General features: G+C 42.1%; 1 protein-coding gene across 3 annotated transcripts in view; it reads right to left on the minus strand.

The window, feature by feature from the left end:
• LRRC4C (leucine rich repeat containing 4C) overlaps positions 1–17,490 on the minus strand; it is a 587,320-nt gene extending 569,830 nt beyond the window's left edge. For all 3 annotated transcript variants that reach the window (XM_075281197.1, XM_075281195.1, XM_075281196.1), the window contains exon 1: positions 17,311–17,490. The gene's annotated coding sequence lies outside the window, so the exon portion shown is untranslated. The remainder of the gene's footprint in view (positions 1–17,310) is intronic.
• Positions 17,491–17,993: the final 503 nt, after the last annotated feature.

The following is a 17,993-nucleotide window of genomic DNA, read 5'->3' on the forward strand; positions in this document are numbered from 1 at the left end:
CCGGCGTTATTAGACATTGCCTGGCCTGGCTCATGTGATGTCTATACCAACATTCAAGATGACCAAAATCAGCAGAGCCCAGGAGAGGTAAGTAACAGTGTTTATTATGATTGTATCCTTCCCTGGGTCTCCAATCAATATACTCTGGGGTGTGGTTGGGGTCATGGGGGGCATGTTAAATGTTTCCCATTCCTAGTCTGGCACCATGATAGTGGGGTCCATTTTCATCTTTGCAATGGAGCCGCCCTCTATCAATATCAGCAAGGCAATATAGTTTTGTTGCCAGAACCTAGCAAGGTTTGCATAAAAGCTTTGGTTGCAACTGGAGAAGAAGCCCCCATGTCATGAGCAGCTCGGCCTGCAGACCCCGGGATCTCAGGACATAACATCACCGCAGGCTACTGAGCTTTGGCAATGTCTCATCTCTGACAGATTTTGCAAGTGAGATTGGGTCTTGTTGATGCTGACATCCATCTCCCTTCTGTTCCCGTCTCCCCCGTGACAGGGAGATGTGCAGATCCATTCTCATTTTGCTCTGCTTGATACACATAGGCGGGATAGTCAGGAGGAGCTGTCCACTAAATGTCACTTGTGAGCCTGTCTCCTAGATGTGACGCCTCTCACACACGGCCTGATTATCCAATTAGGTCAGACATTACAATCCGGCTAATCCTGACATGATATGGCATGAACTCTACGTGACGCTCTACATGAATAGAATAGCATGGAGCCGGATGGAAGAGATTCTTCTCGCCCCCGGACAGGAGCCTCGTGCAGGCCAGAACCGCGCAGAGACCGCACTGAGACAGAGACAGACAAAAACTGGCAAGCGAAACGATTTCTTCTCCACATGAGAGCTCAACATCCCGGAGCTGAAGATGTGCAGATGTAGCAGAGCTGAACTTATTGCTCAACCTTCCCCGGATACATCGTGTGTATGAACCGGGAGGAGGATACGAGATTGTATCTCTATTGTATCTATACAGGGAATGCTAAAATAATCATCATACTCCTATCTATCTATCTATCTATCTATCTATCTATCTATCTATCTATCTCATATCTATGTCCTATCTATCTATCTATCTATCTATCTATCTATCTATCTATCTATCTATCATCTATCTATCATCTATCTATCATCTATCTATCTATCTATCTATCTATCTATCTATCTATCTATCTCCTATCTATCTATCTATCTATCTATCTCCTATCTATCTATCTATCTATCTATCTATCTATCTATCAATCATCTATCTATCTATCTATCTCCTATCTATCTATCTATCTATCTATCTATCTATCTATCTCTATCTGTCTATCTATCTATCTATCTATCTATCTATCTATCTATCTGTCTCCTATCTATCTATCTATCTATCTATCTATCTCCTATCTATCTATCTATCTATCTATCTATCTATTTATTATCTATCTATCTATCTATCAATCATCTATCTATCTATCTATCTATCTATCTATCTATCTCCTATCTATCTATCTATCTCCTATCTATCTATCTATCTATCTATCTATCTATCTATCTATCTATCTCCTATCTATCTATCTATCTATCTATCTATCTATCTCTATCTATCTATCTATCTATCTATCTCTATCTATCTATCTATCTATCTATCTATCTATTTATTATCTATCTATCTATCTATCTATCTATTTATTATCTATCTATCTATCTATCTATCTATCTATCTATCTATCATCTATCTATCTATCTATCTCCTATCTATCTATCTATCTATCTATCTCATATCTATGTCCTATCTATCTATCTATCTATCTATCTATCTATCTATCTATCTATCTATCTATCTATCTCTATCTGTCTATCTATCTATCTCCTATCTATCTATCTATCTATCTATCTATCTATCTATCTATCTATCTATCTCCTATCTATCTGTCTATCTATCTATCTATCTATCTATCTATCTCCTATCTATCTATCTATCTATCTATCTATCTATCTATCTATTATCTATCTATCTATCTATCTATCTATCTATCTATCTACTATTAGAATCATTACATTATACCCTCTAGGACAGTCACTTGCTGCCCTCTTACACCAGACACCACTTGCTTGTGGAGGGGAGTCCTGCGCACCTTATGTATCTACAATAAATGGGTAACAGTAAGTGACCTGGCCCCCCATTTCTTATGGGCCCTGCAGCATCTATAGTACATGGCTGTGCACCCCTGGCTCTGACACATACTTGGCCCGTACAGTGAGTGTTCCCCTTTAAGTCCTCCCCATGATGCATGCCGCTCACGCTCCAGGTTTGGACACTGTAGAGAGAAGCTGCGGTAATGCATTTACTGAACAATTTAGAGAATCTCCCATCAATTCTCTTCATTTTTACATTCTGGGACTGTCTCACAATTCTTCAGAAATTAGGAACTTGCTTTTTAATGAAGTGTTTTTATTCCTTTTCTTTCTTTTTTTTTTTTTCTTTTTGGACAAAATCAATACGGCTGCCAGGTTAGCTTCACTCAAGAGAAAGAATCGACATTTGCCGTCTCATTGGGAGCGGTCACAATAATTTCGAGAGTGGTATATTTTACCATGGAAACAAAAATCTCAGTGATTATACTTAGAAGTTCTGCTCAGTTAGCTAATAGGTGTTGTAATAACAGGGATATAAAGAGCCCTACTGATAATATCCGGAAATTATAGAATGGACTAGATAGATAGGAAGATAGATAGATAGATAGATAGATAGATAGATAGATAGGAGATAGATAGATAGATAGATAGATAGATAGATAGATAGGAAGATAGACAGATAGATAGATAGATAGATAGATAGATAGATAGATAGATAGATAGATATGAGATAGATAGATAGATAGATAGATAGATAGATAGATAGATATGAGATAGATAGATAGATAGATAGATAGATAGATAGATAGATAGATAGATAGGAGATAGCTAGATAGGAGATAGATAGATAGATAGATAGATAGATAGATAGGAGATAGCTAGATAGGAGATAGATAGATAGATACATGGATAGATAGATATGAGATAGATAGATATGAGATAGATAGATAGATAGATAGATAGATAGGAGATAGATGGATAGATATGAGATAGATAGATAGATAGATAGATAGATAGATAGATAGATAGATAGTAGTATCTGGTCTTCTTCCGCAGGCGTCCATGGTGTCTTTCAGCTCTCCTTAATATCTGGTGACCACTAAGATCTTTGATCATGGAAGGGGGGGGGGTCAACTTCTGGTTTTACATACCTCTCCTGGCCTACAGTTATTATATTCTGGGGTTTGCAGAGGTCTGATGAATCCCCTAAATTTTAGGTTGGGTTTGGACCAAATTTTCGGAAAATTCATAAAAAAACCCAGTTTGTAACAAACCAGTCCTCTTATTTTTAATAGATAGGAACATAGATAGAAAAACAGAATTCATAGATAGATAGATAGATAGATAGATAGGAGATAGATAGATAGATAGATAGATGATAGATAGATAGATAGATAGATAGATAGATAGATAGATAGATAGATAGATAGATAGGAGATAGATAGATAATGGATAGATAGATAGATAGATAGATAGATAGATAGATAGATAGATAGGACATAGATAGATAGATAGATAGATAGATAGATAGATAGATAGGAGATAGATAGATAGATAGATAGATAGATAGATAGGACATAGATAGGACATAGATAGATAGATAGATAGATAGATAGATAGATAGATAGATAGATAGGAGATAGATAGATAATGGATAGATAGATAGATAGATAGATAGATAGATAGATAGATAGATAGATATGGGATATATAGATAGATAGATAGATAGATAGATAGATAGATAGATAGATAGATAGGACATAGATAGATAGATAGATAGATAGATAGATAGATAGATAGATAGATCTAGGAAGCTCCAAATGTCCCTGCTATAAGTCCATCTTCCCAATAAACAGACTTGCAGGAGGACGGAGGAAATACCGTAAATGAAGTGACTTCAGTGTACGGAATGATCTAGATATTAAGTTCTTGGTAAGTGACTGTCTCTGACTTGGGACTTGGATATAACAACATGTATCTATTAGTTTTCTAGATAATATATTAGATAGGAGAATCCGTTCCATCACGGCCTGGCATCTCCACGCTCACTATCTCTGCTCTGCAAACTCTCACACATCCTTCCTAAAAATACAAGGCTTCCCTTATTAGGAACCTGCACCTGTTCCCACTGGGACTCGGTGACTGTTTAGCTTCCCTCTGGGGTAAATGTGACCTCATTAACAGCTAAAAATACTCGGCATGTAGTGAGGATACCTAATCGCTCCGAGCCATGGAGGAGGAGGAGGAGGAGCTAATTGTTATTATTATTGGAATTATTAGATATTACTGGGTCAAAGGTCAAGACTCGCCCAAATATTATACAGACCAGTTGTCGTAGACTTCTTTGTAGTACGGCTTACTATACAATACATTAATAATACCGCCATACAGATACATGCAATGTTAAGATTTGGGTCTTACAAGTTTTGGGTGCCACTTTGTATCTATAGCCCCCTTCAATATGGGTGACTGAAGCCCCTATAGGCAACCGTATATGTATTTGTCTGTTAGCAGGGGTCAGTATATAGAACGTGTCACCTAAGGCATATTAGCTATCACCGCACATACAGGCCGCGTCTCCCAGCTGCCGTATTACACAGAACCTGCCAGGAAATGCTATTTTTTCTGTGTTTATTCAGAGCTAATTGAATACTCGTAAAATTCTCCGCGCACTTGGTGACCCCCGGATGGAAGCGTCTTTATCAAAATTTGATAATTGGAGAAAACTGCAAAGTTTTGTAGAAAGTTCTTGAATCTACTCCAATAAAGGTTACAGGATACATTTTATGGGAGGAAGAAAGCAAATTAGTCCCCCTGTGATAGTGACATAGGGGAATATACAGCGCTGTATACGATGAGGGACACGTGTAGGGTTAGGATAGGACTCGGACCCCCGGCCTACAAGTGATAGGAACCCCCTGGACTACCATTGATGGGGTTATCTCATTAGGACGACTACTTGTTGGCCATATGATATAATAAATACCTGCTATGAGGACTTAGGAGTCCAGTGGGTGGTCCTTCCCTATGATTGTCATTAATCTATATATAAGCATTTACATAGGTGTCCAGTGGGTGGTGCTAATCAGTATCAATTAGTGATTAGCACAACCCACTAGACTCCTAAGAGGTTTACATTAATAAAAGGCAAGTTACTATTCAATCTAATAGATAGATAGACAGACAGACAGACAGACAGACAGACAGACAGACAGACAGACAGACAGATAGATAGATAGATAGATAGATAGATAGATAGATAGATAGATAGATAGATAGATAGGAGATAGATAGATAGATAGATAGATAGATAGATAGATAGGGATAGATAGATAGATAGATAGATAGATAGATAGATAGATAGATAGAGATAGATAGATAGATAGATAGATAGATAGATAGATAGATAGATTGATAGGAGATAGATAGATAGATAGATAGATAGATAGATAGATAGGGATAGATAGATAGATAGATAGATAGATAGATAGATAGGATAGATAGATAGATAGATAGATAGATAGATAGATAGATAGATAGATAGATAGGGATAGATAGATAGATAGATAGATAGATAGATAGATAGATAGATAGGAGATAGATAGATAGATAGACAGATAGACAGACAGATTGATAGATAGATACTGATAGATAGATAGATAGATAGATAGATAGATAGATGGATAGATAAGAGATAGATAGACAGATAGACAGACAGATTGATAGATAGATACTGATTGATAGATAGATAGATAGATAGATAGATAGATAGATTAACAATAAGTCAGGGATCCATGAACTTTGGGAGAAGTTGCCAATAAGTGGACCATGGATATTTTGTTAGTGCAGACCTAGGAATTATCTTTCTAAAATTCACCCATTTGAATTGATATTTCCCTGATCTTAGAAGACTATAGTCTATAGTAAAGCATTGTCCGCTATGATACCCGCTGGAATGAGACAGCAAAGCCAATGATCATAGGAGGATAATAAGCAGAAGGTCTCGGCTACCTGAGTCATGTGGCCACAGCACCTCCGGTGGTCGGCTGACCTGTGATTATTCTACGCTAATGTAATAATCAGCAAATCATTCACTAATCATCAGATATACATTGATTTTGTGCTGGGGGAACTTGATGAAGTCTAATGATCAGCCCATGACCTCTACGGTAGTTCAGCCATCATTACATTATTTTAGAAAGATCTCTCTGGTAATGGTATCTGACGGTATAAAGCTGAAGCAACCAAGGCGCAGCGTCCGACCAGTCTGTTTCTTCATGGACTGGACGTTCCATGAAAAATTAGGTCATTAGAGGATCTGCCCATGATGTCTGTGTAAACTGCATGTGCATTTACATCGACATCATAGACAGGGATCCAGTGCACTCATATTTTTGGGAAAAATTGAAGGTTGGGGCAATGGTAATGGTCAGTATCCAGGAAATCTGGAAAACACTCTACAAGAGATGAGCAAACCAGTTCAGATCAAACCAGATTGGAATTTTCTAAAAACTTCAGGTTGGACCCAAACACAAAACTTTGGGGATTCATCACCTTCAGACCCCAGATTATAATAGGTAGGGTCTCGGGGAGGTGCAAAGAAAAGCAAACCTTCCTCTCCTCATCTGAGCATCCTCACGATGTCCAGTGTGCTTTCCGGGTCTTCTTCTGGCCTCCTGGGTGCGGTCATGTGTACAAGATCAGAACTTGTTTGGCGTCATGTTACTGGCATGCCCCATGTGACCAATGAGATCCAATCACAGGTCTCAACGGTGACCCTGGAACACAAGACATCACCCAGGAGATCTGAGGAGGACCCAGAAGTAACGCTGGATGCCATGTGAACCAGAATCCACAAAACCAGAATCCACAAATAACTTACAGGGAAGATCAGAATCAGGAGAATAAATGTGCAGGCCAATGGTCAGTTCCAGGAGGTCACGACAGTGGCAGAATCAGGCGAAAAATGGATATTAATTTAAAGCAAAGATTCAGTTCTGAGAGGTCACATCAGAAGCAGAATAAGAAGACAATGGTCAGTTCCAGGAGGTCACGTCAGGGGCAGAATCAGACGAAAAATGGATATTAATTTAAAGCCAAGATTCAGTTCCGAGAGGTCACATCAGAAGTAGAATAAGAAGACAAATGGATAACCAGTAACAAGCCAAGAGTCTGAATAAGGCTGTCCAGTACACATGATCGCTACAGCACTCCTACAGGAGACATGGAGAATTGCATGCTTGATTTTAAATTGATGAGTTCTCCATAGGCTGCATATGTATGTCATGTCTTTTAGAGTGAAACCGAAATATGCTTGGTGGCTACTCCTTGAGTAATGGATGAGCCTCGGAAGATCCCTTTATTCAGACATAATATGTTAACAATACATGAAAAGAATGTTAAAATCATAAAACTTTATCAGATGACATCATTCTACTAGTGACATCATCAGTGGCTGTAGATAACCCCTGCCCTATTTTCAGACGCCTGGGCTTGAAACGCATTTTCTATAGTAAATATAGCAATCCCGAAGACCTAGGAGTGAAAAAGTCGGATTATATATTATATGTCAAGTGTTGCCGTAATGTAATTTGTCCATTCTCCTATCCATAGCATTCAAATCAATGAGGACTCTGCTTAACATAACTTGTTACATGCTCTGTGCAGAGAATAAGTGATAGCCAGTGGCTATGTCCCGATCACTGGAGAGTGGCGAGCCGCCATGCCGCTGTATTATAGTCTGGGAATGATGTGCATCACCTATAGGCATTACCCGCAGTCGACACAATCCATTTTCATTGCAAATATAGACAGCCTGAGCAGTGAGTCTGACGACCTGTCATTACATTAACTATTTAGCGGAATGGAGATTCGCCTTGTATTATTGCATACGGAAATTGGAAGAGATTAAATTGTTCTTCATTAATAAAGTAGATCAAGGATACATTATATCCAGTGCATTGGTAATGTTGCAATCTCTATGGTGGTCTGGAATTAGTGATGTCCCTGATTCTGCACTACCCTTAGTGCAGGGATGCGCCTAAAGGATTACAGGCCAAGGTGCAAAATCACAGCTTTGACCCCCTCTTGCCTACCTTTACCCACAGTGTACATTTTCACATTTCTCTTTTCTTCTCTATTTGGCCCAGACCACCATGAAGACTGCTTCACTTCTTCCATGTTTGGGCACAGATACCTCCAACCCCTGTCAGTGCATCCCATAGAGTAATTATACCCCACAGCCTCCCCCATCGAATCCCTCCTTGACTATAGGCTGCTGATCAACTGCTATTTTTGCCATTAAAGTGTTACTTTTCACTTTTCTGACAGTGGAAGTCTGTGCATCATAAATCTTCTCCCTCTGTTGCACCAGAGAGCAAGGGGACACATTTATGAAGCACAGGCACATATCCAGCTCTAGTGACGCAAGGGTGACCAATCTTAATTGTGACCCCTGAGACACCTATAGTTCATGCTAAGCTTGAAAAAGCACCTGAGAGGTGTGAAACAATTGTCGCTGCTGTTTTTCATCTCTGCATGTCTCTCTCCTGCTGTTGCTATTATTGAAGTGGAATAAACCCTGAAAAGTTTTAATGACGCCTTGGGTGAGTGCCCCCATTATTTCTATTTTTGCTGTACACCTATAGTTATGCCAATCCCCTAAAGTTCCTGGACCTAAGTGCACTGAACCCTCAAAAGTTAAGCCCCTGATCCTTTTCTTTCTCAGCATGGGGGTCCTAGTATTATGCCATGGTAAAACCCATGATCTGTATGTGTTCGGGAAAATTTCGAACTCCATTTCGATATTGGTGCACACGTCTGATCCCATCATACCCCACTGCTGCACTACATGGGCACCATAGTAGCCATAGGTGGCTCTTATATGGGCATCTTTTCACTGGACACCCAACAAACCCTATTATAGTCAATTGGGGCCCCCTGTTATTTTCACAGCCCATTTTCCCTTCCTCTAGTCCTCTGATGGATCAGAACAAAGGACTTCCCAGGAGAGATGTGAACATAGTGTAAATGACTTGCAAAAAAAGTAGACACAAAAATCCACCACTACCTAGTAACAACACCCCCAGTGCCCGCATCCCTCAACCAATTCCGTCTGTCTAGTTAAACCTTTGATATTCCAGTTGACTCATCATAGAATGAAGGATTGATACGTGCCCGTTGCTGTTTTTCTGACCCAGAGCTGAATCGTGTCCAAATAGCTGCAGCATCTGTAACACATCGTACTTTGCCTGCGACTTCTAAATCACCATTAAAAAATAAAGCGCTTTTATATTTCCACCCTTTACTTATTGTGCATCGCTCAGCTCTCCGGTGCGAGATGGCCTGAAACTGCGGATAGCAAAAAGAGAAAAAAAAAAACTATATATTGCTTTTCTATTGCTCTGGCAATGGAGGACGGTTGGCATGGCGGGATTTCTGTCTCTCAGATCATCAGTAAAATGGTTCACTTTGTGCTTTGAGAAGGAAAATCAGTTTACCCAGAAAAGTTAAAGAGGCTGAACATGTTGGACGGTTCCCAGTCTTAGGCTCCATGCACACAGCCGATCCTTTTACTCTGTGTGCTATCCAATTCTTTAATGGATAGCACATGGGCCCATTCATTTCTATGGCACCGTGCACACAGCCATGTTTACCACGGGGTCACGTTGGCTGTGGACTCCTGCGCTGGTCCGTGGCATCCATTCCATTTTGCACAGACCCATGCACAGACGTGTCTATGTCTCCTTAAAGGGGTTTTCCCAGACTTATATATTGTTGACCGTGTCCTTAGGATAGGTGGGGGTCCGACATCTGGGATCCTTGCCGATCTGCTGGTTGAAGAGGTCTCAGACTAAAAAACAGCGATGTACGTAGTATAGTGGCCGTGCTTGGTATTGCAGCTCAGTTCCAATCACTTAAATGGGACTGAACTGCTGCTGTACCATGTGACGGATGAACATGATAGGGAAACGAGGCCACAGCACTCATGAATCAGTGCTGATCAGTAGGGTCCCGGATGTTGGACCCACATTGACCTTTCCCAAGGAGATAGATATAAGTCATGGAAAGGCAACATGAAGGGTTGAGACGATCTTGAGATTTCAGGATTGTTTTTAAAGTCTGATCATTTTCCAGCCGATTCCGATCACAGATCAGTATCCGATCTTTCCCGATCCCGTTCGCTCAACCCTAACAACATGTAAGATTATAAAAAATGGTTCTGTGTTGGGTGCAGCTTAACAAAACCAAGTTGCAATACAAGAAACAGTTATTTGACGTAACCGCCCCTTATATTAACGTAGTGGTGTCCCCATGGATTCTTCATCAGTCCACATTCCAAAGGATAAAGGTAACCATACACATAGATGAATGTAGGCTAAACTTGGTGGGGGCGGCCGAATATCTCTGAGCTGTCACTACACCTGTCAATCTCCATTGTTTTCCAACTGCTAAATATATCACATCTAGAGATGAGCGAACAGTGTTCTATCGAACACATGTTCGATCGGATATCAGGGTGTTCGCCATGTTCGAATCGAATCGAACACCACGTGGTAAAGTGCGCCAAAATTCGATTCCCCTCCCACCTTCCCTGGCGCCTTTTTTGCACCAATAACAGCGCAGGGGAGGTGGGACAGGAACTACGACACCGGGGGCATTGAAAAAAATTGGAAAAAGTCATTGGCTGCCGAAATCAGGTGACCTCCATTTTAGACGAATAGTGGATTTCAAATCCGGGTCATATGAGAATGTGAACTTTGTGACTATGAGACAGGGATAGCTGTACAGGCAGGGATAGCTAGGGATAACCTTTATTTAGGGGGGAATGTTATTAAAAATAACTTTTTGGGGCTCTATCGGGTGTGTAATTGTGATTTTTGTGAGATAAACTTTTTCCCATAGGGATGCATTGGCCAGCGCTGATTGGCCGAATTCCGTACTCTGGCCAATCAGCGCTGGCCAATGCATTCTATTAGCTTGATGAAGCAGAGTGTGCACAAGGGTTCAAGCGCACCCTCGGCTCTGATGTAGCAGAGCCGAGGCTGCACAAGGGTTCAAGCGCACCCTCGGCTCTGATGTAGGAGAGCCGAGGGTGCACTTGAACCCTTGTGCACCCTCAGCTCTGCTACATCAGAGCCGAGGGTGCGCTTGAACCCTTGTGCACACTCTGCTTCATCAAGCTAATAGAATGCATTGGCCAGCGCTGATTGGCCAATGTATTCTATTAGCCTGATGAAGTAGAGCTGAATGTGTGTGCTAAGCACACACATTCAGCTCTACTTCATCGGGCTAATAGAATGCATTGGCCAGCGCTGATTGGCCAGAGTACGGAACTCGACCAATCAGCGCTGGCTCTGCTGGAGGAGGCGGAGTCTAAGATCGCTCCACACCAGTCTCCATTCAGGTCCGACCTTAGACTCCGCCTCCTTCGGCAGAGCCAGCGCTGATTGGCCGAAGGCTGGCCAATGCATTCCTATGCGAATGCAGAGACTTAGCAGTGCTGAGTCAGTTTTGCTCAACTACACATCTGATGCACACTCGGCACTGCTACATCAGATGTAGCAATCTGATGTAGCAGAGCCGAGGGTGCACTAGAACCCCTGTGCAAACTCAGTTCACGCTAATAGAATGCATTGGCCAGCGCTGATTGGCCAATGCATTCTATTAGCCCGATGAAGTAGAGCTGAATGTGTGTGCTAAGCACACACATTCAGCACTGCTTCATCAAGCCAATACAATGCATTAGCCAGTGCTGATTGGCCAGAGTACGGAATTCGGCCAATCAGCGCTGGCTCTGCTGGAGGAGGCGGAGTCTAAGATCGCTCCACACCAGTCTCCATTCAGGTCCGACCTTAGACTCCGCCTCCTCCAGCAGAGCCAGCGCTGATTGGCCGATTGATTCCGTACTCTGGCCAATCAGCACTGGCTAATGCATTGTATTGGCTTGATGAAGCGGTGCTGAATGTGTGTGCTTAGCACACACATTCAGCTCTACTTCATCGGGCTAATAGAATGCATTGGCCAATCAGCGCTGGCCAATGCATTCTATTAGCGTGAACTGAGTTTGCACAGGGGTTCTAGTGCACCCTCGGCTCTGCTACATCAGATTGCTACATCTGATGTAGCAGTGCCGAGTGTGCATCAGATGTGTAGTTGAGCAAAACTGACTCAGCACTGCTAAGTCTGCATTCGCATAGGAATGCATTGGCCAGCCTTCGGCCAATCAGCGCTGGCTCTGCCGGAGGAGGCGGAGTCTAAGGTCGGACCTGAATGGAGACTGGTGTGGAGCGATCTTAGACTCCGCCTCCTCCAGCAGAGCCAGCGCTGATTGGCCGAATTCCGTACTCTGGCCAATCAGCACTGGCTAATGCATTGTATTGGCTTGATGAAGCAGTGCTGAATGTGTGTGCTTAGCACACACATTCAGCTCTACTTCATCGGGCTAATAGAATGCATTGGCCAATCAGCGCTGGCCAATGCATTCTATTAGCGTGAACTGAGTTTGCACAGGGGTTCTAGTGCACCCTCGGCTCTGCTACATCAGATTGCTACATCTGATGTAGCAGTGCCGAGTGTGCATCAGATGTGTAGTTGAGCAAAACTGACTCAGCACTGCTAAGTCTGCATTCGCATAGGAATGCATTGGCCAGCCTTCGGCCAATCAGCGCTGGCTCTGCCGGAGGAGGCGGAGTCTAAGGTCGGACCTGAATGGAGACTGGTGTGGAGTTATCTTAGACTCCGCCTCCTCCAGCAGAGCCAGCGCTGATTGGTCGAGTTCCGTACTCTGGCCAATCAGCACTGGCCAATGCATTTCTATGGGGAAAAGTTAGCTTGCGAAAATCGCAAACTGACAGGGATTTCCATGAAATAAAGTGACTTTTATGCCCCCAGACATGCTTCCCCTGCTGTCCCAGTGTCATTCCAGGGTGTTGGTATCATTTCCTGGGGTGTCATAGTGGACTTGGTGACCCTCCAGACACGAATTTGGGTTTCCCCCTTAACGAGTTTATGTTCCCCATAGACTATAATGGGGTTCGAAACCCATTCGAACACTCGAACAGTGAGCGGCTGTTCGAATCGAATTTCGAACCTCGAACATTTTAGTGTTCGCTCATCTCTAATCACATCTCTGTGGAACATGTTGAAAAGCAGCACGGGAGGGTGATGCATACGGCAAACACATAGTGGCATACTGTTAAAGGGAGTGTGTCACCAAATCTAAGTCTACCAACCCGGCCTGCCGATAGGTAGTTTAGGGTCACCTGAATCAAACGGCGCTTTCCTCTTGTGAATCGGTGTCTTCGTTACAGAGATATAGCAATTTAAATGAGTTGTTTGGTGCGATGAGGGGGCCGCCATTGCTCAGAGCTCATTTGCATATTGAGAAAAACAGCGATATCTCAGCAATGGAGGCAGCGATTCAAAAAAGGAAAACAGTTTATGATTCGGGTTATCCTAACCTATCTATCTGCAGGGCCGGTTTAATGCGTTCGGGTCCAGTGACACGCCCCTTTAAGTACTATGAGACATATAATAGGGCATGAGCACATAGCAGAGCCTAACAGGGAACCTTTGCCAGGTCTCTTCATTGGAAACTTTGCAGTCCAGATCAGATTATAAGGGGTTATGGATTGTTCATGAGAGTGTTTGTACCCTTAAAGTATATATATATATATATATATATATATATATATATATATATATATATATATATGTGTGTGTGTGTGTATTGTGTATGAACAGATCAATACTTTGAATTACATCCCTTAAACAATATATAAGTCGTGCCTCAACTATGGATGAAGTAGACCTATGGAGTGGGAATGTCACCCGCAAAGTGCGCCCCCTAGGGCAGCAGTCTTCATCTCCCTTCTAGGGTTGGACTCGACCCCCTTGATCGCCATTTTCTGGGATCCTTAGTCCAGGTTACAGCTTATATATTAGAATTTTCGAAGAATTTCTGTCTTTGGCCCCGGTAATATATCACACTGATGTCCTTGGCAGTGACATTGTGTCTACTGGATGGACGGATTCTGAAGGTTCTCATTGTGATAGTCAACATGGTCGACCAGATATCCGCCATTCAGACAATATTGGGTCATTTGTGTCAGTTTTCGACTCATTTACAAGTCTTATATATTATTTTATACACAGAGCGGACGGCGCTGACAGTCTCACGATCGATTTCCTCATTTGGTTTAATTATTTATCTTCTAGTTTATTCATCAGACTCGGGTTCTCTACGTGACTCCGTCGCTCTTTGGTCTGGTCTTCTAGAATCTGCCCTTAGTTTACCTTATCTATCTACAACACTGTGCAAATGTTTTAGACAGGTGTGTGAAAAAGACTACAAAGTAATAAACTTTCAGAAATAGAAGGGTTAATTTTGACTTAACACAATGTATCAAATATAAATGCCATGAATATTTGGGGTGATCTTTGTCCTTTGGAGGTGGGGGCGTGGAAGTGACGATATGGTCCCCCACAGATATAGCCCTGATCTCAGCATCGTCCAGTCTGTCTGGGATGACATGAAGAGACAAGACGGATTGGAGCAAGCAACATCCACAGAAGATCTGTGCTTAGTTCTCCAAGATGAAAGCGGGAACCACCTCCCTGCCCAGTTCTGCCAAAAACTGTCTGCGAGTACCGAGAAGAACTGATGGAAGGCAAAGAACATGCAGGACAAGGAGTCTCATCTTCAAGACTTGTATCTAGTTTGCAGCTCCAATGGAGACCTCAACCCCATATCTCATCACCCATAAAGATAGGAGCACACAGACCAAATTGGGGTGGGCCCACTTTGTCCAATAGTCTTATAGCAATGGGGTCGAAGTTGCCTCAATGGTAACAATCCTGGATTGGGGAATTTTACTTGATATGTATTGCCAAAAACAACAACCCCAATGCATGCACATGGTGTAACTAGATACAAAGGTAGGGAGATACATATCATAGATAGATAGATAGATAGATAGATAGATAGATAGATAATAGATAGATGGATAGATAGATGGATATATGGATGGATGGATGGATAGATAGATAGATAGATAGATAGATAGATAGATAGGAGATAGATAGATAGATAGATAGATAGATAGATAGATAGATAGATAATAGATAGATGGATAGATAGATGGATATATGGATGGATGGATAGATAGATAGATAGATAGATAGATAGATAGATAGGAGATAAATAGATAGGAGATAGATAGATAGATAGATAGATAGATAGATAGGATATAGATAGATAGATAGATAGATAGATAGATAGATAAATATTAATATTCAGTATATTTGCCAATTGACGACCGCTGTGATATAATAGAAGGTATATTTAGAGAAAGAGAACTACATGCAAAAACAAAAGGGAAAAATAAGAAAAAAAATTAAGCAGAATATTTAATAATTGGTAATTACTTGCATCCCGAAATTATCACATTTTACACACTCCAGCAATTATCTCTGCAGTACGTACCATTATGTTCGCACCTCTGGAACACTAATGCACTGCTGGATTATACACTGTGCTTTGTATTCCCCCCACCGTCTGCAGTCATGAAGCAGTACTACACAGGGACGGAAAGACACACAGCTAATGTGACTGCGCTCATTTTTGCCAGGGAATAGATTTGTCCAAGACATTCTAAGCAGGGGCAGTCACCGAGGAGTCATGGGCATGTGTGCATGCAGGGCGAGTATGGGAGAAGGCAGCAAGCTAGCGTATGTAATGTGTATACAGCTGTGTATAGGATAGATAGATAGATAGATAGATAGATAGATAGATAGATAGATAGATAGATAGATAGATAGATATCCAGGTTACAATCTTTTGCCTATGTAATATACTTTCCTCTGGCTCCAATGACCCCCTGTCCTGCTTCGATGCTTTACAGATTGATATATATATAGGATCCCCTTGTGTTGTCCCCATTGCTGTTGCAGATCATAGGACATCTATTGGATATCAGTTATTGGCAGGCTATACATATCCATCTAGTATCTTACAATGGGCATGAAATGGCTCGGTGGTGGCTCCATGCTGCATGCTCACAGACACCCTCTGAACCAATGGCTCCTGCACAGCTTTAATCCATACTGGGACACAAACACAAGCCACGACTGCAATGGAGCAAACCATTATTTACTGAGCATCTATCTGCTTCTTAAATGAAATATGTGCCGATGGGAAGGCGGCCGTTGCAGTTTCCTAGGTGAATAATCAGCAGGCTTGCAATGCACAGAGCAGGCTGGTGATAGGACACAGTGCTGGGTGGTGGGTTGCTTAGGCTTAGTCTATGGATATTGTCTTGTTACACACTAGACCCTCAGTGCAAAACGTGTTAGCGTCGCAGCCCAGAGAGGCCATTCCAGAGCTATCCTGCTGCTCATACAATGAAATGTGCCAGGATACAAGCCCCATCACCCCCAAGCCTTGCATAGATCATAGGAAGCTGGTGCATTAATGTGGGACTTGTATGCCAAAAAACCATAGAGGGGAAGCTGCAAAAGTAGAGTCTAATAATGTCCTTCATCTTATTACACAAAGTACTGAGCAGGAAGGGGCTGAGGCATTGACAAAGCAGAGATGGAGAGGCTGCTGCAGGCTTCTCATTTAAGGAGCCCGGTATTAATTCATTTCAAGGAACTCTTTCCATGGAATGAGCCACCAGGAACAAATTGCATCCTCCATTAGTTATGGTACTGAGTACTATGGAGATTTCCCTTAGGTAAGTTTTGCAATCTACAAAGTCCATGACTACTACTCGAGGTTGGGGCTAGAGATCAGCAAATCATTGATGGTGATGTCCAGAATGGAGGTCGAAAGCAACTACTAACTTCAATGGTGTTCTATTTTTGGAAATTTGGAACCAAGTCTATAGAACAGAAAAATGGATACCAAAAACATAACAACCCTTCATGTTCCAACACAGTTCATAGCCATAGGACACAATGATTGCTACAAATCCAAGCAACCCATTGGGAATGTCTTATCAATCTGCATTAAAATACACAAAGGACGAATATATCACCCCTACCCGTCCCACCACTAACTAAGCCCAACGTTGCGTCCACCGATGCCTCAGTGTGATAGACTATAGTCAGGGCACAAAACATGTTCCCCATAGGAATAATACAAATGTAATGTGCTAAGAGAATACATGACTTACCCATTTGACAAGATATTGATCCTCCTTGTCTAAGGGAATGTCTTCTCTTCCATCACTCTCGGCGTTTAGATCAGTTTTGTAAGTCACATGGAGCAACCATAAAAAATGATCTAGTTGGCAATTGATTTCAAGGATTGCAGTGATTCCCTTTATTTCATCCACTACTTGCAGGATAAAGAAAAAAGAAGAAAAAAAAAAAAGAAAAAAACACTCCAGCAGGTTAGTCAGAGGAGCAGCGACAGCGGCATGTCCCCTGGACCAGGGCGGCGAGGACAGGATCAATGCCTGCCTAACAGATTGGAGTTGCAAAGAAGAATCTGTGGCTGAGGCTTGTTCCTGCAGATGGCATGGCCACCTCCAGCATTGTATCTAAATCATACCAAATCCAGGAGTCTTCCAAGCACCTGTATATCCCACATAGATCCTGCCCAACAGAGATGAACCAAGTCAATAATTGGAGGGGTCACCAAGGAGAAGTCATCCCCACCGAGCCCGGGGTTAGCAGGGCTTCCTTTGCTGCAACATCAAACCTCTCCATCAGCCCTAGTGACTGCTGGCTCTGTCTACTGCATTTCCCCAGCTCTCAGCATCTCTACAGAAAGCCGAAAGGATGGAGAAGGTGGGGTAGGAGGGGGGATTCAGTGTGTCTGAAGTCTTTAAGACGGTTGCAGATTCTGTCTTCT

This window comes from Leptodactylus fuscus, chromosome 7 (assembly GCF_031893055.1).
Source record: "Leptodactylus fuscus isolate aLepFus1 chromosome 7, aLepFus1.hap2, whole genome shotgun sequence".
In the NCBI taxonomy this organism is placed as follows: domain Eukaryota; kingdom Metazoa; phylum Chordata; class Amphibia; order Anura; family Leptodactylidae; genus Leptodactylus; species Leptodactylus fuscus.